General features: G+C 42.5%; 1 pseudogene; it reads right to left on the reverse strand.

The window, feature by feature from the left end:
* Nucleotides 1-21,259, reverse strand: part of LOC143639972 (AT-rich interactive domain-containing protein 1B-like) — a 35,727-nt pseudogene extending 14,468 nt beyond the window's left edge.
* Nucleotides 21,260-23,069: the final 1,810 nt, after the last annotated feature.

Consider the following 23,069-nt stretch of genomic DNA (forward strand, 5'->3'; position numbering starts at 1 on the left):
TACCTAGTGCCTGGCAAGGTAACCCCAAAATCACTACCCCAACCCCCAAATTCATTTTTAAAGCATGAAAAGTTATAGGTATAAGGAACAAGACAAATACTACTTTAGCTAACAACAGATAGATAGGAGAGTGAAATGGTCCACAGTAGATTTTGAGGCCAGATTTTGAATACTATTGAGTACTATTAACTGTCACTCCTACTATCACTCCTACTACTATTATTATTTTGATACTAGGGATTGAACCCAGGTATACTTTCCATCCTTAGTACTTTTTAAAATTCTGAGACAGGGTCTGAACAATTTGCTGAGGGCTTTGGTAATTTGCTAAGGCTGGCTTCAAATTTGCAATCCTCTTGCTTCAGCCTCCGCAGCTGCTGGCAATACTAATTTTTCCCCATTTTGTTCTCATATTTTCAGAGTCTAAAAATGGGATACGGACACAAAAACACTGACAAAATGTTATATCTAGCCTTTTGTATCACTATGAAACATATCTACCTTTAACATGCACCAAGCTTTTGAATTTCTGAGCCTACAGATTATTGTATGGTCTGCAAAATGTTTACTTGGAATAAGTAGCCCTGAAACCTTTGAAAGGAAAAAGTAGAAATTATCTTTGCTTTATGTTTTCTGAAATATCATAAATCTCAGATGTTTAATGGTATATACCCAATATTTAAATTTTGGGGATTCTTCATTTTTCCTTTCACTAGTTCAATACTAAAAAAATTTGTACTTTAATCCCAAATTAAAACAGTTAAATGGAAATCCACAGGAAATAGATTTTTTTACAGCCCTATCCCTATTCAGCGCAGTTTCCATAATACTTGTGAAAACCATAAACATAAAGCTTCAAGGTTTATGTTTCTCTCTATTTAGACAATATAACAGCACAGATTTCCTTATTAAGGGATCCCAGAGTTAAGTGCTTCCATAAAAATATCATTCACTATTTCTGAAATGTTTTTCACTCATGTTTGCATCATGTCTCAATTTCACAGGACCCAGCTGTATTTGGAAGGATGACAAAAAGCAAACTTCCAGGTTTTCTGCTTGGGGCTGACATGCTGGGGGAGAGCCAGGACTTTATGTGGACGCAGCCTGGGAGAAACCCGCCTAGCACTCCTGGACTCCTCCAGGGGTTCACCCAACCTTCCCGCTCTCCTACTCTCAGTCCCACAGCTACAGACTGTCCCTGTGCTTGGGATTCCAAAGTCACACCCTGCACACACCACCCATTCTTCACCACCTGGACACAGTCACAGTGATGCTGGATTTCCCTCACTGTCCTGTTCTTCTACCAGTGCCTCCAGCCACCAGCCTTTGACTCTCAACCCCACCCTCCTAACGAACTTCTGACCCCACTCACTTCTCTCAATACATGCACCGTGAGATGGTCAGTTATTTATGTATAATTTACTTTTACCAAAAAAAATCTAGTCATTTCACTTCCCCATTGAACACCCCTTACATGGCAAAGAACTAAATCTTTCCATCTGCCATGAAGGTGGAGGGCCTGTCCCTGTCTGACCTGGATGCCTCAACCTGCCCACATTCACTACGCCCCAGGCAGCTGCCACCTCTACAAATATGCCCAGCAACGTCCTGAGGGGGCTCCTTCCTTGTCCTCAGATATCTGACATCTCAGAGCCCTCAGAACCACACAATCTCAGTACCTTTCCCTCCCTTTCATTGCCCCAACCTCTTGCTATCCTTTCTTTTTTTCCCCTTTCTTCTACCAATCATAATCCTATAAGCCATTTGAGGCCTAATCTCCCCCCTCTTAGGAGTGTCAGTTCCTTGAGGGTAGGGCTATGCATGATTTATCCTACCTAGCACCTAGCACTGTGCCTGGCTCAAACTAACAGAACAGCACCACTGCTGCTAGGTAGTACTGATCATGTTTGCTTACCAGGCGCCCCTTATTCCTCTACAGGCTTATGAACGGGAACTCAATTAATCCTCATGACACCTCTGAGGCAGGTCCTATTACTTTCCCAATTTTTAGATGAGGAAAATAAGGCACTAAGATGCTTAACATGTTTCCCACAAACAGAAGGGTGGGAAAGCTGGGGGCTGCCAAACCCAGAGAGCACGCGCTTCTACCTGTTCTGAATGGACAGGTAAGTTGGCAATGGAATAGCAGTGCGAAGAGTGTCCTTAGGCCTGCTTATGGGCAGAGGCCCCTCTGCATGTACCTTTTCTCATTCCACCAAAGGGGTCCTTGTTGGGTTCATAGGGCATTCTTCCCATCGTGTCTGGCATGCTCATGCCCTGCTGGTATGGGGCGTTTGGAGTCATGGAGTTCCGTTTTGGGAATGATGAATCACTCACGTAGGAGAAAGGGTCATGCACACTGATTGTACTGCTTCTGAAGAGATGCAAACAATGAAAGCTAAAATCAGGCACAGGTAAATGCAAATCAAAACTACACTGAGATTTCATCTCACATCAGTCAGAATGGCAGCCATCAAAAATACAAATAATAATAAAAGCTGGCAAGGATGTAGTGAAAAAGAAACACTTTCACAAGTTGGTGCAAATCATCTTACTACAGTGATATATGCATACCCATGTTTATAGCTGAACTATGGAACCAGACTAGGTGTCCATCAATGGATGAATAGATAGGGAAAATGTGGTATATGTAAAATGTGGTATATGTACACAATGGAGTTTTATTCAACCACAAAGAAAAATGAAATTATGTCATCTGCAGGAAAATGGATGGAACCAGAGACCACTGGTGAAATAAACCAAACTTAGAAGGCCAAGGGTGAACTTTTTTTCTAATGTGTAGAAGCTAGAGAGGAAAAAGAAAAAGAAAGCTGGAGGGGATCTCATGTAAATTAAAGGGAAATCAGTAAAGGAGAGAGACTGGGATGGGAGGTATGCAGGGAGGAGTGAAGTGCTGGGGAGTGATACTGGCCAAATTATGTTGCCATTGTGTACATGTATGAATATGTAACAACAAATCCCACTATTATGTACAACAATAATGTACCAATAAAAAAGTGGAAAGAAAACAAAAAGTGAAAGCTTAATGATAATAGTAGGAGTTACTAAACCAATCTTGAAATTTACCAATGCAAAACCATCCAAAATAAATTACATGAAAAAAAGCTAATAATAATCAACATCTAAAAACTCACTAGAAAAAAATAAATAAATAAAATAAAAACTCACTAGACATACTATTTCTTCATTTGGTGAAGTTTGCTCCTGAAAAATCAAAAGATAAATCTGATTCTGGATGGGTCATAGTTCTCTTAACATACCTTCCACCTTGCATTGGGGTCATCTGTCCATGAGGAGTGGAGGCTGGGGTGGGTGGCTTCAGGTAGCCTGGAACCTCTGCCATGGAATTGCTGCCAGTTGACTGGGGGGTCTGTGGGCCTTGCAAAGATCCTGAGTTAGCTGGTGGTGGGCAAGGGAAAATGGAGAAAGAAAGCAAAGGTTGCCAAGTGGCTGGTTTTTGCTTTTTATGTACATAAAAGAAACAATTTAAAATAATGCACATTGATTGAAATAGTATCAATAATGTCCATGTATGGATATGTAACAACAAATCCCCTATTATGTATAGTTATAATGTACCAATAAAAAAAGGACAATAAAAAGAAACAGTACCAATATCCACTGAAAACAGTCAGTAAAATTAGTTGCTTCACATTGTTTATAGTGAAAATTATACTGATCCTTGATAAGATTATTTTTGAGTAAAATATGTGGGCATATACTTCATTTTTGAGTCATAAAACATTTATACCTTTTGACTGGGTAATTGCTTTCCTAAGCATTTATCCCAAGAAAATAATAAAAAGAAGGCTTTAGGCAGAGCAATGTTTATTCCAGTGTTATCTATCTAGTCTAAATGTAAATAAAGGAAAACAGGATAAAATTTTTAGTACAACAATTGGCACACTATTGTGCTGTTTTAAAAAAACAAATTAGAAAACAGTTGGGAGTCTTGGGGACTGAGAAATTTTTTAACAGGAAAAGAAATAAGAAATGATACAAAGTATCAATGAGCCTTCTGTTATTTTAACACCCTCTCAACACCTGGGTGTCTAAGCACAGCCCTTAACAACTCAGTTGTTTTTAGAATTATAAAATCAGATTCATCACGAAAAAACACAAGTTATTCTGGTTTGGAGTTCTTTAATGTTGCTGCTGAAGTTCTGAGATTTTACTTTAAAGGCTCCAGCGCTATCGGGCATCATGGTCCTTAACATGCTGGATGTTCGGCAGATATTGGTTCAACATATTGACTGGGTACGGGTGAGGTGCCTACTGAACTCCGGTCTTTTCTACACCTGGGTACAGGGTGTAGCAAACTGACAGGCAAGCGACAGCCCTGCCCTCTCGGAGTCCACAATCAGGGCGTTCACAACTGGAACCGAGGGCAGGCAGGGTGGAGCTGACTGGAAAGGAGAACATTTGCTGTTACTGTTTCTGCTTCCTTTCCAATGAAATACTCAGGGCTCACTATGATTAGCATTATTCACATGTCCCTGCCGAGAAAACGGAGGTGAAACAAGTACCCAGATTACAGGGCACACTGTGAAGAAGGCAGAAATGGGATCGAGTAGATGATTTCTTGTTATAAAGACTCTCTCTAAGCACAGACCTTCTGGCCGGATTACAGACCTGCCTGGCCCTTGGTTGGACTGGTCACAGGTTGTGCTCTATGTGCCATCCACCCTGCATGCCTGGCACACAGAGACTCGAGATTTCTCGCACATGAGAGAAGACTATCTCTACATTTTTTTTGGACTATCTCTACTAACACAGGGATTTATTTTATTTATTTTTATGTGGTGCTGAGGCTCGAACCCAGGGCCTCACATGCACTAGGTGCACGCTCGACCGCTAAGTTACAACCCCAGCCCCTAACACAGGCATTTTGAGGAAAAAAATTAATGACTGCTTACAAATAAAATTTTGGCAAAACCGGGATATGCATATTGAGCAGGTAGGTCATAATAATAAAAGGGGTAAGGCAGTCTTATAAATATACGAGGGCATTATTTTTCCCTTTACAAGGGGGAGATATGAACTGCAGTAGAGGGGGTAGAGAGAGAAGAGGGGAGGGGAGGGGAGGGGAGGGGGGATAGTAAAGGATAGGAAAGGCAGCAGAATACAACAGACACCAGTATGGCAATATATAAATCAATGGAAGTGTAACTGATGTGATTCTGCAATCTGTATATGGGGTAAAAATGGGAGTTCATAACCCACTTGAATCAAAGTGTGAAATATGATCTATCAAGAACTATGTAATGTTTTGAACAACCAACAATAAAAAAAGAAATAGAATAAATAAATAAATAAATAAATAATAAACAAACAAACAAACGAGGGCAGTCCTGCAGACCAGCCGCCCCCAGGGCTTCAGATGAGAAACCGCCTGCTCCTTAAAGCAAGCAGGTTCCCCACAGCCTTCCTGAAACCAGGCGCACAGGCTGTGATCACAGAATGACCCTTATGTACAAGTACTCACATTTACAGCTAATAAAATTAGAAAAAAAAAGGAAAAATTCTCTCTTGCCAGGGTTTTCCCCTTTCCTTTCTAGGGGGAAAAAAAGCAGCCTTTAGGAGCAGGCAGGTCTAGCTCTCTAGGACATCACTACCTTTTGCCAGAAGCTACAAATGTATACTCTAAAGTAAGCAATGGAAAGGTTACTGAAGGTTAAGTACATTCACAGCTTCACACAGAACAGCCAGGCTCCTAGCTGGGAAGATAATTTACACAGCACTGAACCTAGTTCTGGTGGGAGGGACGTGGGGAGGAGGGTGAGGAGAACAGCAGCTGATGTGTCCCAGGTCTGGTGACTGGAGGTCAACCAGAGGGCACCTTTGTTTATACCCCAGCCCCTTTCTCATTTATCTTTCACTGAGGATTCCCTAGTTGGATCTGTGACAGGTTTTGTGACATCACCTGTCAACTAATAATAGAAATTCAGTCAGCCACCTGCCAGCAAAGATGGATGGGTTTTTGGTTACAGCCTTACTAATTGAATGTACAGCTTCTGTGCCTGGTTCTCCATAGAGCCCTTCAGCTTCCTCCACCCTCTGGCCTGCTGGGGCCACCTGGTTGGTGGTTCATTGTGCCTGGCTGATGTCTGGAACTGCTCTGCGATACTCTATAGGTTCAGTAATGGAGACCCCTTGGTGCCTTTAGAGATGCAGACCACAGTTCAAGGCCTTGTCCAGGTTCCTGTGGGCACACCTGGGTGTCTGGTGTGCCTATGCAATGTAGCCCCAGAGGCTAAGAGGTCATGCCTCCAGTGACCGACTATACGGATATCTTGAGACACAGAAGCCACATCAAATCAAAGCTGTACCAATGCAATGCTCTTAGGATACAGCCAAGTGATTTAGCTTTTTCTTTTCATTTCTTTTTCTTGGTACTGGGGATTAAACCCAGGGGCACTCCACCATTGAGCCACATCCCCAGCCCTTTTATATGTTTCTATTTAGAGGCAGGATCTCTTTGATTTGCTTAAGGCCTTGCTAAACTGCTGAGGCTGGCTCTGAATTTGTGAACCTCCTGTCTCAGCCTCCCCAGACGCTGGGATTACAGGCATATGGCTGTGATTTAGCTTTTTCATTTGGTTCAGAGACTATTTGGACAAAAATCTAGAATGTTTCTTGGGAATCATTTAGTTTAGTTTACCTGGATGTGCTGATAGGAATAAACTGGAATCATGTTCTTCTTTATTTGGTACTGGGCATTGAACCAAATGCGGCTTACCCACTGAACCACATCCCCAGCCCTTTTTTATATTTTATTTAGAGATAGGGTCTCTCTGAGTTGCTTAGGGCTTGCCAAGTTGTTGAGGCTGGTTGTGAACTTGTGATCCTCCTGCCTCAGTTTCCTGAACCTCTAAGATTACAGGTGGCGCTACTGCATCCTTCTATAATTGTGGGTTTTTTTAAGTATTTTTAAAAAATATATTAAAATATTTAATGGATTTTTATTTTATTTATTTGTATGGGGTGCTGAGAATCTAACCCATTGCCTCATGCATGCTAGAAAAATGCTCTACCACTGAGCCACAACCCCAGCCCTATAATTGTGTTCTTAATGACTTCAAAGAACACTTTTTTTTTTTGCTAAAAATTAGATGAAAGATTATGGAATAATCTTTTATGAGATACTGACATGGAGAATAGTTAGGAAGATTTTTTAATTTCCTTCTTTGGCAATACAAATGTTTCAGAGATACTCTCCTTAGTGGTGGCATTAGGCCCAGACAGGCCACCTGACAGGTGCATGGACAACTGATGCAAGGTCTGACTTCGGATGTGAGGACGCCACTGCTCACTACCCTCTGGCCAGTCTTTGTGGGGTCCACAGAACTCAGCACAGTGCTCTCCTGGCTGGCCACTGACTTCACAATCAAGGCTCTGTTTTCACTGTCTCCTGTGTCACAGGCAGGACCCCAGCTCCATCTGATCCAAAGGGTGCATGCACAATCTAACCTCTTTTGTTTAGCTCAAATGTAATGCCATCCTAAAGGCAGCAGTTTTAGAAAAGGGGAAGGAAAGAGCCAGTGGTTAGAACAGGCCTCCACTTTCTGGAGGATCTGGACTGTGGTGAGGCCTCAGTGCTTGGCTGAGGCATGCTGGGAGAGCAATCCCCACACAAGCACAGACTGTTCAGGGACATGCTCCTTCCCTTGGATCTTTGCAGACATCACCACTTTGTTCCCTGCACCCCACTGAATTTTTATTTTGGAAAAATAGTTTCAGAGCTGTTTGTGGCAAGCTTCTTTCATTCTGTGAACTCAATGTAACATGCAATTTAAAAAATTAGATTTCCCAGTTTTTCAGAAACACCCTAAGTGACAAAGGCTCAAGATTTTTAAGGGTGGGGTCAAAGAGGAGGATTCCTCCTTATACTTGGAACCTACAGGTCTAAATCTAGGTGTATTTTCTACAAGTGTACTCCAGGCTGAAAAGTGTTTACGTGAGACGGCTTGACTGGCAACCTTAGATACCAGCTTTGCCATCCAGACAGGAGCTGGAGGCAATCATCAAAAGGGAACAACTCCTTTCTCTGCCTTCTAGGTAACAACCATTTATCTGCTACAAAGACATTGTCATACAAGCTGAGGCATTTGGTGGGTTCAGTGAATGAGCTAGAGTCAAACACCCCAAATCTGACCTCCTGTGGCCCTGCTGCGTGGCTATGAGGAACTTAGATTCTTCCTGCCTTTGCTTTCTCAGGGGTATCTAACAGCATCAAGAGCCAGGATTGATATGAAGGCAAAGTGATGAGCATGCTGAAAGCTCTTGGCCCACTGTATACAACCAGAACAGAGCGACAGCTTTGCTCAGCGTAGGCTGTGCTCATACCAGCAGTGTGTGTAGCCTCTGTCTCCTGTGTAGGGACAGGGAACAGCACAGCAAAGTCACTGCTGAAAGTCACTGGGCTTGGAAATGTCCTCTGTAATGACGAGTGGCCAAAAACAGAATTGGTAGGATTTTCTCTGGTGGGAAGGTCACCTAGAGCAGAGCATGCTGCCAGCTTCTTCCTGCCTCAAGTACTGCATTTACTATCAGAGTAAGAGACTTGGTAACTTCAAATCTGAATCCTAAGTGGGAGAATGAAGGCCAGTGGGAGAGCTACAAAGAAGGGCAGGCTCTCCCAGGGGCTGGAGAGGCAGGCACAGGCATCCTGTCTGCCTGGAGAGCCACACGCATGCAGGGTCCTGACTCTGGACTCCGTCTAAGCTCACCACTCAACCCCTTTCAGAAGTAGAGATGGACGGATCTTGATGGTGGTTCACAGGATTCCTGCAAAGTGAGAACCTGCTGGGTAGGGGACATCAGAAACCAAGTATGAATTTCATTTTGCTAATAAACAAACCTAAACCCTGGGAAGAGGAAGGGTTGGCACTAGCCAGCTGTTATACCTACAGGTGACCTGGTGCAGCAGGGCTAAATTTCGGAACAGGTGAATGTGATGTTTATTTTATGCAGTTATGTGGCAAATTTAAAAATTCTTGTATAAGAAATAAAGATATATATCTCAGAATTGCAAAGTCCATTTTGACTAAATTAGGTAAAAGCAAAAGAGTGAGGCCTTTCAGGTGCCGACCACAGAGGACAACACCCTAAATCTTACGCTCACTTTCCTAAGCACTGCCAGTGGGTACAATTAAACAATAAAACAAAAGGAGACACCACTTCCTCTCAAACGTCTGGAACGCCCCTCCTCTCCTCTCTCCCTGTCCCCACAGCTGTGCAGCCTCCAGTTCTGGCCTCTAGCACCCTGGGCTTTCCTCTGCCAGCTGTAGCGCTGCCACCTACCAGGAGATGGTGGCTGGAGTTTGAGCTGCTTCTTCGTGTCCCCGGTGCTGAAGACTTCAGGTGGGGGCTCCTCCCCTTGCTCGATCTTGCACTCAAAAGCAAACAGGTACTTGATATACTGCTTTTTCAGGGAGCTTGCTGCACTTCTTGAAGTGCCAACATTTAGGTTGGATGCCAGCTCACGCCACTTCTTGTTTTTATTTACCTAGCAGAAAAAGAAAAAGAGAAGAAACAGCAGGATCACTGGTTTGCAGCAAAGTGGCTTGTTTAAAGCCAGGAGACAAAAAAAGCACTTAATATCTTGGTTGACTTTTTTTCTTTGCCTCTTTTAACTAATGCTCATTACTCCCACTCGCAGCGCAGACAGCGTTCAGAGTTATGAAGCCATTAAGCAACCTGCTAATAGTGACATAAAGGCACGCTCACAGAGGCCTTCTACTGGCTCCAGCTCCTGAGGCCTTGCACAGGGTCCTCCAGTGAAGGGTACTCCTGCTTACACCCATCCCACCCCATGGCCAATTAAGCAAAAAGGGCATCAAAGAATGGTTTTAAAAGTAATAGCAGTTTTTCAATTTAAGTGTGCTTTTCTCCAACAGCCAGTAGTTCCCAAACTGAGACTGTAACTCTGGCCATGTCCATCTGTCCACTGACCTCTCACTGGAGGATTCTTGTGATGTGGGCAGAAGCAGCACCTGTGCAAAGGTGGTGAGTCCTTGTCATCAAATGCCCCCAACTTAAAAACACGTCATGGTGCCGTGGCTCTCTGGCTGACCACTTTGCCCCCAGCTCAGAGGCTGGGTGGGGACCAACATTTGTAAGTACTGCACAGGATGAGCCCACTCAGGCTGGAGACATCTCCACTGCAGAAGGGACGGGGACAAGTGCAGGGGCAGACAGAGCAAGATGATAAGGAGGTCCTGAGGTACAACATAAAGATTCAGGGCACTATTTCACCTCATTCCCTCCTGGGAGCAGGTTATGAAAGGTCAGACACACAGTGAAACGTGGAGATCTACAAATGACTTGGAGCAGGATGTGCCTTTGGTGTCTGCTGTGCTAAGTAGCGCTGAAGGGTCAAGGAGACAGCAGCTTTTCATGAAATGTTGAATTTCTAGAGTCCATCTTTCTTACAGAGCTCTTTACGTCCATGCATCTAGTACTAAATGATGCAGAATAAATCAACTGTGGAATGCTAAGGGAAAAGCCTCTTCTGCCACTTAACACAAGACTGCAAACAGCAGGCCTGTGGCTGCCTCAAAACCAGTCAGCATGCTGTTTGGGGCAGCCTGAGCGGGTGAGTTTGAGCTGGTCGGTGCACTGGTGCAGCTGTCCCCAGCTACATGTGAGTAACCCTCTCATTAGTAAGCTAGCAAAGATTCATGTCTGCAGATCCAATCTGGGTATGCACTGCTGAGAGAGTCACAATAAGGTAGCCCGACAACTGCTACATGATACCAGTTTGATGGTCTTGGTGATTCTGAAGTCTCTTTTGGAAAAAGTCTAGGTGTAGGAACGTGGGGAGTGGGAGAAGGTGGTGGGAAGAGGTATCTGGATCACTCTCTCTGATGACCATCACTCACATGGGTCTGTGTCACTTAACTCATATCCAAGGATGCAGAGTCTTGGAAAAAGCTTTAATTGTTTCTGTCATAGGCCTTAGTCAGGTGTCTAGGTGAAAGGGTGTCCAGTGGGAAGGCCAAGAACAAAAGTCCCCTCTGTGTCCCCCAAAGTGGTAGCATGAGACACAGCAGGCCCTCAGTGACACTTATGAATGAAGACTTGCCCTTGGATAGTGATCTGGTCACCTTGGTCACCAGGATTGGAGGCTGTCTCCTAGGTGGGACCCAGGAGATTTTCACACACAGCTGGGGTGGAGAACTATTGGGGGATCAAAAAGGCATGATTTGGAGTCAGATAGATCTGGCTCTGCTACCTACTGTGGGAATGTCCCTGGGCCACTATATTATTGTGCTTTATCCTGTTATTAGAGTTTCTTCATCTATTCTACCCCATCCCCTGTACTAGGTATTGAACCCAGGGCCTTACCTGTGCTAGGTAAGCATTCTACCACTCAGCTACTTCCCCAGTTTTTTTTATTTTTAATTTGAGACAGGGTTTCCCTAAATTGGGCCTGTGATCCTTTTGCCTTAGCTGAGCTGCTGGGATTACAGTCTTGACACATGGCCTCCTCATCTAGGCTTTGGGTCTGTTGATCCTCTACCTTGTGGGCATATAGAAAGACAAAGGCCACAGTGTGACACTAGCTCATGATTTAGTACCCTCACATGTTTCTATGACAGGATACATCCAACCAACTAGGCTCCTTACTGAAAAAATGGTAGGGCTGGGGTGAGCAAAGTAGGTGCCCAGGTCATAAGATTTAGGGGACACTTATTTTGAGAGTTAGGCAGTAGCTCACCAGGACAATGAGCACCTCCTGGAGCTCTGTACCCAGGCCACCTCCCCTGTTCCGCTCTAGCCCAGCTCTACTACAAACCACACAGCAGCCTCCTCACTGCCCAGAGGTCATGGATGTGGCTTTACCAGGATGACTTAATTTCTGTGATAAGTTGCTCTGGACAGAGGGAAACAGTGAATGTGATTTATATCTGATCCAGATAAGTAATTCAGCCATTCACAAAACATTTCTAAAGTGTTTATATGAACTCATGGCAGATTCCAGAGAATTCTAGAGCTACTGAGGTCACACTGGATTGTGGTAGAGCCACCCCTTTCCCCAACCAGAAGGTGACCTTCCAACAGGTTTAGCATTTCCTTTGTGAGAGAAAAACCTGATTCCAACCAGGTGTAGTGGTGCACTCCTGTAATCGCAGTGGCTTGGTAGACTGAGGCAGGAGAATGATGAGTTCAAATCCAGCCTCAGCAAAAGCTACATGTGAAGCATGTAGTGAGACAGTGAGACCCTGTCTCTAAATAAAATACAAAATAGTGCTGGGGATGTGGCTAGTGGTCGAGTGCCTCTGAATTCAATTCCTGGTACCCCAAAAAAGAAAAACAAACAAAAAACCCCCTGAGTTCACATATTCAATGAAAGCTTCTGTAAGATTCTGCTTGCAATGACTTCTAATTCATTTACTCATTCTTACCTGGGCCAAACCTCCAATCTCTTTGACAAGACAAAGAGCCGGAACAGGTCCAGGGGCTTCTTGCCCACTGCAGGCAGACTGGAGACCGGGGAGCCCCTCTCTTCCATTAACGTCAGATACCGGTCCACCCACATCTTCCTCTCTGGCTCATTCCCCAGCTCGTAGACCTTTGTGATCTTCTCCCCAGTGGTGGTGGATGAACTGGACTTCTAGTGCCAGAGACAGCATATGGAGACAGGCAGGGAGGTGGAGGGAAGAAGGTGAGGAAACAGTTGTGAGCCCACCAACAAGAAGAGACGAGAGTAAAAACTATTGCTATCACATGACAGTCAGGAATGAAGGCTACTAGTTCAGGCACAGACTACACATTCTCTTAGTTAAGATTTTACTTTGACTTTAAATAAAAGGGCCCAAACTTTCCCTTTTAGACACTTAAAAAACTAAACCAAAATAAACAGAAACCTGCTTTAACTTATAAGCATTGAATCCCAGAAGGCAACATTCCAATGAAGTGTCATTGCATTTTTTAAAAGAAAAGGTTCTAGCTCAGAGAAGGATCACAGTGAATTAAAAATATTACCTGTCATATTGCAGAGCCCCCAAACTAAATCTATTCCTACTTTTCCTTGTCACACCAAGAATGGCTAGTGTGGGGCCAGGGCTGTGGCTCAGTGGCAGAGTCCTCACCTGGCATCTTTGAGGCACTGGGTTCGATCCTCAGCACCACATAAAAATAAATAAAGGTATCCTGTCCATCTACAACTAAAAAAAATTAAGAAATAATAATAATAAAAGAATGGCTAGTGTGTGTCTCATGAAAACCCTGAATCACTCAGAGGAGTGACAGCGGCACTTGCTGAGAAACACAAAGTCTGGCCCTGAGCTGGCGCATGTGCCGGGCCAGGGATCAGCTCTTCCTGGCTCTCCCCACTCAACACTGCCTGAGCTGCTCTCAGGCAAAGGGGCTCTCAGGTTCTTCTTTTAATAGCTCTCAACTCCTGCTCCAGCCACACGTGGGCCTCACCTTCAGCACTTCTGTAAAAATGTTCACCTTCCCTCTGGATCGTGGATCTGGCCAGGTGGCTCTTTCAGTTCTATGCAGCCCTACTACATTCCTTCTTATCTTTTGTCTCTATCCTTGTAATAATGTATATGTATTTATAATATCTGAAATGCTAGGGTTATTGTGTAAAACCACTGCTAAGTTTTCAATAATGATTTCCCTGGGGGCCGGGGCTTTGGCTCAGTGGTAGAGGGAGGGCCTGGCATGTGTGAGGCACTGGGTTTGCTCCTCAGAACCACATAAAAATAAATAAATAAAAGAAGGGTATTGTGTCCATCTACAACTAAAAAAATTAAAAGAAAAAAAAAGATTTTCCTGGAACAAATAATTTATTTCATTCTTTCCTGAGTATTTACTAGGCTGTCACTGGCAATATAGTCACTATTTGAAACAGTCCTGTTTTTTTTTTCCTTTTAATTTTTTTAGCATTAACATGGTTTAAAATATATAGCTGAAATTTGGTGTGTGGGGGGTGGTCAATAACATGACTGACACTGTGCTTGGCTGTTACACCTTATTTCTTGACATGACCCTTAGTAATAAGTCAGGCGCTGAAAAAGAATGCCTGAGAACGGAATCCTCAGAGCCTCTAGAGTGGCAGCTCCCATCTGCCATGCCACTGTCCAAAGCCATCTGGCTGCAGTATTAAGCCTTCACCTTTAGAATTACTGAGGCATAAAATCTTTACATAAAATATATAATTATGGGTGACACAGTTGATGTAGATTAAAATGTAGAATGGTAGGATAAAAAATAGTGTGAGCTTTTGAGAACTGACTTTGCTGTTGATGTTAAAACTTCAACTCACTTAGAAATTACCATGATCATTGCTACTTTGTGGTACTAGGAATTTAACCTGTTGGCTCACTACCACTGAGCCAATCTGAAGTCCTTTTTAAAAATTTTTGAAATAGGGTCTCGCTAAGTTGCTGAAGCTAGCCTTGAATTTGCAATTCTCCTGCCTCAGTCTCCCAAACTGCTGGGATTATAGGCATATGCCACCACTTGTGGCAAGAAATTATTTTAGGTAAGAACTTAAAACATACATCCATATCCATCCATATATTGTATGCCCACATGCATCCAGGTTATGTACACATATGTCCTTCCTTCTGTGCTATTGAACCCCAGGATTATTGGAGGTGGAAGACAAAGTGTCTACACAGCTCACACTGGACTCTCAGATTGACTGCACTGCAGGACATGGGTGTCATCAGCAGGATGCTGCTGCCAGGTACATGCTAGTACTGAGTACTAGACACACTAAAAAAAATAAGTCCTGTGTTTTCCAAAAGTGAAGTTTTGAAATAATAAGAAAATGAGGAAGAAAGTATTACCTCCTTTAATCAGTTAAATTAAAAAACGTCTTCCTTCTTTCATGTCACTTGTGAAAAACTGAGAGGTAAAGTTTGAGATTAAAGATATGAGAAATAAAAGCAATCATTTCAATTTAAAATGACCAATTTTATCCTTACCCTAAATTTAAGATCCATTTGCCACCTATTTAGTTTTAAAAACAATTTTTTTAGTTGTAGTTGGATATAATACCTCTATTTTATTTACTTATTTATATTTAAGTGGTGCTGAGGATTGAACTCAGTATCTAGCATGTGCTAGGCAAGTGCTCTACCCCTGGGGCACAACCCCAGCCCCTCCACCTGCCATTGGTCCTCTCTAAACTGGGGAGTGGCTAATCATGACTGGGGTGTATACAGGTTGCTCCTGCTATCGGAAGGCAGTGATGCCTATAACTTGGAGCAGGCCTGAGGTACGATTAGCTGCTTAGTTTGCATATATGTATTTTAACTCTTGTCACCTTTCTTTGTTAACTTGTACTATCTCAATTTGTTCTCCTAAAATTAGAAAAATGTATAAAGACAAAAGGTTTATTTTTAATATTAAGATCTTCCCCCAAAGTACTTTTATGGCACCATAACAAAGGACACTGCACCGCACTGTCGGGCCTCCATCTGTGTGACAACAGTCCTGGGGGACTATTTCAATCTGCCAGCACTTCATGTTTCCTTTGCAGTCCTTCATTACACAGTTGGTAAAATTGTTTGGCGTGTGCTTGTTGGTCTGACTGCACTCTTGACTAGACTTTAGGTTGAATCCATAGCACTTAGCACAATGGCCATAACATTGATGGTCCTTATAGACATTTGTGTATAAAGGTTCCAAAGGAAGGAAAAAGTGTGAAAAGTCTGGCAGCATTCAAATAAGAACCAAGAACCGATTCAAACTGCCTGTCCACAGGATTTCAGTGAGAAAGGTGTGAAGTGAATGTGGATGCAGTCAGCAAGACTGCAGGCTGAAAGGCCTGCTCACTAGCCAAATTATTACCAGAGCTAGGATCTGGGTGTCTGAATATAGAAAAAGGACAGGAGGAGAAACAAGGCTCAGTAGATAAAGAGCACATGTGTCATCACTCTCTCCACTGACCAGGCTCAACACACCTCTTCTTGACTGTAGGCGTTAGCCATGGGCTAAGGATGCAGCTCAGTGGTAGAGAACTTGCCTACCATGTATAAGGCCCTGGGTTCCTTCTCTAGGACTGAAGAAAACCAAAAGAAAAAAATTAATAGACTAAAAGGAAACCTCTAGATAAAGGTCTTTACCATAGGCTCCCCTCACCATGCCCCCAACAATGGACAAGTGATGGCCCTTCAGAAAGACCAGGTAACTTTTCCAGGTCACCAAGGACCATCTAATGCTGCTTGGGTGCTATAAAAATTACATCTTACTGTTCTGAAACTGTTGTGGAGGCAAAGAAAGGAATGCAAATTGTTAAAAAACTACAGCAAGACATTCTTATGGTGCCACAAATGTTTTCATTGCATATACTTTAATTAAGCCTAAAAGTACATTTCCCTCAAGCCTTTTAGGCAGATTTACATTTTCACAGTCTTTACCATATGTTTGGTGATATGTATATGTGCATGTGTATGGACAAATGTTTATTTTTATTTTAGAATGTTTTGTAACAAAACAATGTTGGTCCACAGTACACTGTCAAAGCAACAGCAGGCTTATTATTTTGCCGCTTTCAGTCCTGCTGTTAGATGGGCTTTATTAGGGACATTATTAAAAACAATTGCAAGCACAAATTGAAGTGGTACCTCAGACAGAGCAGTTAAATATTCCTGAATTGCATATATTTGCAGTGACTGGATAGTGAAAATGACATGTGGTCCTTCATGATGCCCTCCTTTGGTCCCCCTTCCTGAATTACCAACTCATTAAAAAAGTGGTTATTGCACAATATAGAGCAAGAGTATGACAACTTTCACTTTAGCAAACAGCTTCTCTAGCACCAGAGCCAAAAGTTTGCTTGTAAAATTTTAAACATAAAACAATTTAGAAGACTAAGGAATGTAGAAATATATAGTAAAAGTTAATATACAGTTTCAAGTGTAATTGTATTAGAAACAGAAAATGGGGTCAAGGATTATTTGATTTTCTTACATTTAAGTAGAAAGTGGGATTTTGATGAGCTCTTCCTACAGACTTGCTGGATGGAGACAATCTGACCAGTAAGCTAGAAGCCAGTACCCACCCTCAGTCATTCTTTGTAATTCTGAGATTAGCGAGGTCTGTTTGTAGTGTCTTTTTTTTTTTTTAGTTGTAGATGGAAACAATACCTTTTATTTATTTATTTCTATGTGGTGCTGAGGATGGAACCCAGGGCCACACATTTGCTAGGCAGTGGTCTGCCACTGAGCCACAAACCCAGCTTTGCAGTCTGCTTTCAGTAAATTATTATTCTTAATTATTGTCTGAAGTTTTAAAGGTTATTATTTTCTACCTCTGAAATTTTTCCTCTGAGTCAATGTGCGAGTGTGTTTGGAACGTTATTTGAATTTTACCTTTTCATTTAAAAGCATTACTGATCGAAAATGCCGTTTCCTATATAAAGAGAGGAAAGAAGGAAGAAAGAAAGAAAAGGGGAGAGAGAGGGAGGGAGGGAGGGAGGGAGGGAGGGAGGGAGGGAGGAAGAAAAAATAACCAGGGTGGATTATGGGGAAAAAAAACCCCACACAATGTTGCTGCCTTCTGAGACTCAAAGCAAATAATGTAGAGACACCAAAACTAAGGAGTCAACTCTCCCTGTTCTTCAGCCCTGCTTCACACATCCTGGAAGCATTGCATGTCTCATCTCGGGTTGCAATGGAAACACATCTCCAGGGAAGGCAAGAACAAAGTGCCCTTTCTTCCTCTGAAAAGGGAAACGCTGGTTGTACCACAGCCCCATGTGAATTTCACAAACATTTACTAGAAAGACTAACTCTTCAACCCTTCAAACTCTATTTATTTAACCCAGTGAGCAGTTAATCAATAGCAGACTCCTTCTGGGTTTTGACTAGATTGCCAGATCCCTCATAGCCAGAATCGTCTTCCCTCTGACTCACTTTGCTTGGGCTGTGCTCTTCAATTCATTGTCTTACAAAATTAGTCTGTTAATTAAGCCTTCTTGGCAACTAATTACATGTTAAAGATATTTCAGAAAGATCTTTTGATTCCCTATATGAATGTAAAACAAAGGTTACTACAGCACATTACTCTCTCTCTTTTTTTTTAATGACACAGAATTAATTTCTTTAGTAGGCCCAACTTTAAGGACATTAAGGCTAAAAGAAGTCCCTGATACACACAATACCATTTGTTATTTATATATCATATGGAAATCACACATATTTCAAGATTATCAGCAGTCTTGTGCAGAACACCATTTTTCAACCTCAACTGATTGCAATATAGGTACACATTATAAATCTAAAAATTCACATGCACTAACATTTCTGTAAGTTTGTTAATTCAGACATATGATTTGAAAATGAAGCAAGGCTGATGTTATGCCACACCATACCCAGGTTGTATATTTATTTATTTAGGTAGGCAGTTTTGAAATATTTCAGATGGAACAGCCCAGGACAGACTTAGCTGGGCCAAATGTATCATTTAGTCCATAGCTGTCATCAGTTCCCATGTAAATGGAGAAACAGCTTGTTTGGAGAATGCCCCCTGAGTTCAGACCCAGCACGTTTTGTGTGGGGGCACTTCACAAAACAGCTGTTACCAGAAACCAACTTTTACAATGCACATAAACAGTACTCATTTTATTACCAATGCAATCATTTATAAAGAAAACCTTTTCACGGATCAATAATAAAGAAAAAGTCTTATAAAACAAACCAACAAGCAAGCATTAATGTAGAATTAATTAATTATCCAAAAACCCCAAAAAAACAAAAATAACAAACAACCAGAGCCACTTACAGGGCTTGATGGAGTCTTTGGCCAGCCTGGGCTGCTAATGCTATCGCTCTCATCTCCATGAAAGGAGGAGATGCCAGCAGAGCTGGGGGACATTGGGGAAGGGACTGGCAGGTTGCTGGGGGTTGGGGGCTGAGAAATACCCTGAGAGCTGTAGCTATCCTGTGGTAGAGGAATTAAAAAAAAATAACAAAGGTAGGGCAAACTTTATTTAAAATAACAAAAAGTATATCCAGTTTAACAGACTAATTTACATATATATATATATATATATATATATATATATATATATATATATACACATACATGTACAAACACACACACAAACACATGTATAAGGTATTAAAACAACATTCTTAATTAGTATGATTTGGTAAGTTTGCTGGATGCTGGATAAGTCCACAAAGCCACCATGCTTACTTCAAGCTTACATGGAATGCTAAGCATTGGTTACCCCTTATGAAAGAAAGGAAAAAAAAAGCTGTTCACCTTATTTATCAAATAAGGCAGGAAAGCAAAATATTAAGTATGTTGTTGTTGCTGGGCGGCCAAAACAGGAAGCTACAAACTGAAGACAGAGAAAATGGCTGCAAGGATCAAAACCAGGCAAGATCCCTCACTTCTCCCCACCCCCAAAGCATTTCTCAGGTGGGTCTTGTCCCCACCCCCTCCCCCAACATATGAGTTAATGCCATAAGAACTAGTAACTTTCAGATCCACACCAGGGAGGGGGTGGGGAAAGAAAAGACTAGAACATGTTGCACAAAATGAAGGCATGCAGGAGAGAAGAGACCAAGAGAACAAAAAGGGTAGCCAGCACCAGGGAAGAGTAGCAGCATGGCAGCTTTGGTCAGGCAGCACCCACACCGCGTGCAGGGGAGGAAGTACCTTCGACTTGCTCTCGGGCTGTGGAGTGCCTTCTTCTTTGCCATCTGCTTTGAGAGACACGGGCAGTTTGGATTCACCGGGAGACATCATATCTGCAAGACCCATAGATGCTAATCGAAAACAGGATAAAGAGTCAGGATTATACATGTGATTTGTCCGACTGTGCTGCCAGCACTGTTACTGAGTAAGGCATGGGACACCTGAGTTTCCCTTGAAGGAAGAAAAGAATAGAGAAATGGTAACTGGGAGCATTCTTATTTCTGAAATGTGAATAGCACCATATTTTGGCAATCCTTCTTGTAAAAAAAAAGGAAAAGAAAAGTGACAACCATTCTGTGTGTTGAAGACCTACCCCACCAAATGCCAACTTATTATCAATATTATTTAGTTATAACAGAGTAGGCAACAAATGGAATAAGCAACTGTTTACATGCTCATCAGGGTTTGGAAGCAAACACTAGGTATGTATATCCATCCATTACCTGGGTGCCAGAGGGCTTAGTGACTTCTGATATCCTCAGTTCAAATAATCTATAGTTTGGGAAATTATCTGAAACTTCTTATTGCTTCATTCAAATTTTTTATTTATTGCACACGGTCTAGTCTATAATAAGGGAAGATGATTAGCCAAATGACTTCAAAAACAATAATTGGAAAAGACCTTTTGCATGGAAAGCTGTGCATTTCTTTGCAAGGTGCTGGGGTGTCCCTGCAGCCTGGCACACTACTTCCAGTCCTCAGCCCCTTGACAGCCAGCTCAGATCACCACTGCAGGGGGAAAGCCACCCATGCAATGGGCTCCTTCTAGGCCTCACAGCTTCACCAGAGAACACTTAATTTGCACACCTTTATCACAGATACTAACGGACATCTTCAGGTTAAAACAATGGGTTTTGATTTCTTTCTAAAGAAAGAACAAGGATTCAGAAGGGAGTTGGTATAACTATCCAGGGAATCATAGCTGAACTTCCAAAGAAACCCGCTGTGAAAACCATCTGTACAACCCTGACTGGAGGGGCTTCAAGTGAGACATCAAACAGATGCATGGAGAGTACAGTGAGGCGGGGAGGCGAGGGGGTGGGAGAGAGCATGAGCCTTATAAAGGAGGGGAAACCAGAAAATGATCCCTGTCAGAATCACATGAACCCGAGGTCAGATGGGCAGGACCTGGTTCACATGCTGCAAAGGCAAGAGTGCTGGTTCAGCCAGGCCGTACACACAGGGCACCATGTGCCAAGGGTGGGGGTGGCAGCTTTAAAAAAAGACTCCACAGATTGCCCACTACAAAATGATTATTGCACATATTCATATATTACTATGTTTTAGAAAATAATTAGTTTTAATTATAGCAGCGAGAGAGTGAGCAAGCTCTGGTGAATTAGCTGGCAAGCTCCGTGTTGCTAATTTGCTAATATCATTAGCATCACTGCAGGTTGAGACCATAGGTCCTGCCAAAAAAAGCCTACCGTGCCATGTGCCCACGAGTTTACAACAGCACACTCAATAATGCACTCTGAAATCCTGTATTTTCCACCATGGACACACTGGCTGGTTTTTCAAAGCCCATTCGAAGCTCTGTCAGTCTGTCAGCCCTTAAAGTCATCACAACATACACAAATCATAATTGGGATGTTTTTCTTTTTTTTCAAATTACTTTCAATACTTAAGACTTTAAGAACTGGAACAAAAAGCTTTTTCAAGTGATGCAGGTGCAGAGAAAAATCTATTGGGATCTGCCGCAGTCTCTGGCTGGGCACAAATCACGAGTCTCCACACAGCTTGTAGATTCAAACAGCAATTCTTTATTCCCAAACTCACACTGGCCGTCAACAAACACGTTCTGGGGAAATGTATGTTCTCTGCCCAAATCCACACTCTGCCCAAATCCACTACTCTGCCCAAATCCACTACACATGGGCTTCTGTCTCCCAAAATATACTGTCTGACCCTAAGAACTCAAGAGGAACTCAGCAGCAGGATACGCCCTATTCTAAAGGGGGAACACCCTAATCTCCTATTATGCTAAACTGCCCTATTCTAAAGGGGGAACACCCTAATCTCCTATTATGCTAAACCGCCCTGGTCCTTGAGCAAGGTCACCTTTCATAAGTCCTTCCACTAGACAGCATGGGAGTAAGCTGGCAAGAAGATTGTCATACCTACTTGGCTGATGGCTCCCAGCAGGGATCAGCTAAAAATGCTGTTATTTTTGTGAATGTGTGAAACCTCAAAAAAGCAGCTGAGAGATATTACACCAGGAAGACAGCCTTGTTCAAAGTGCTTGAGTGATTTCATGCAGTTTCATCTCTGGGGTCTAACAAAGAAAGAACCTGTACATTGAAAAACACTTTTTCCAGAAGAACAGAAGGGTCAAAATCCAGCACAAGGTGAGGAGAGGGCCCTGTGCACCACAGCTGCACAACCCTGCTCTGTCTCTCATGAGGGTCGCAAGAACAACAGCACCCAGCTCCAGAGAACGCCAGGAGGCCGTGGCACGTGGCTTTGCTAAGGCCTGCTTCTCCACTGGTGACGGCTTACTCACAGTTGACAGTATTTCTAAGTCATGTCTGAATATTATTTTGAAAATAGGAATAGTAATATCATATTTTATGCATTAAAGGTGTTAAAGTACACATAAGCAATTTCAATCATAAAGAACTGGGCTAATATGTATTATGATAATCAGTGATAATTACTGACTTAAAAACCAGACTTACATGACTATAAGCATATGTTGGTTTGAAACTCCTCAAATTTCTTCATTCTCTATTATACATTTTAAAATGGGCGTTTTGAATGTGCAAGTAAGATATCTGTCAAAAATTGCATTGCCTGATAAATGAGAACTGAGGAAGGCATGGCTGCTGATCAGCATTGCTGACATTGCCCAAAATCCTACCAGTTGTTCCTTTTGCAAGTCAAGTTTTGCTTCTTAGGAATGTGTAACCTCAGCTGTATTTCTCTGTGACTTAAGAAATGCCATTACTGCCCAAGAGAATGGGGAATGAGAGGATTTACTGCTTGAAAAACTTCTCAATAAGTCATTGGTCATCTTCTTAATTTACAGAGGAGGTGATCAATCACCAAAAGACACATCCTACCCATTAAAGTGAGCCCTTGGCCTCCTTCCAGATCATCCAGTTGAACTAGAGGGTCTGTACCAAGGGCGTGCATGGGATGGTTTCTCTCTGCCATTGGCTTTCAGAGCACGATTATAAGTTTTGTTATTGTATCAATGATCCTAAAGCCCAAAGGAGCACGGTTTTGGAAAAGTGTCTGAGGTGATTAAATGAAGTAAAAGGAGGTTTATATTTCCTAGGAATAACTGGAGTAAAGAATCTTCTAGCCATTTCTGAGCACATAATTGACCCTTATCCGTGTAGATAATGATAGTCTATAAAATTTGGAAATGT

The sequence above is a fragment of the Callospermophilus lateralis genome, unplaced genomic scaffold (assembly GCF_048772815.1).
Source record: "Callospermophilus lateralis isolate mCalLat2 unplaced genomic scaffold, mCalLat2.hap1 Scaffold_103, whole genome shotgun sequence".
NCBI classification, from domain to species: Eukaryota; Metazoa; Chordata; class Mammalia; order Rodentia; family Sciuridae; genus Callospermophilus; species Callospermophilus lateralis.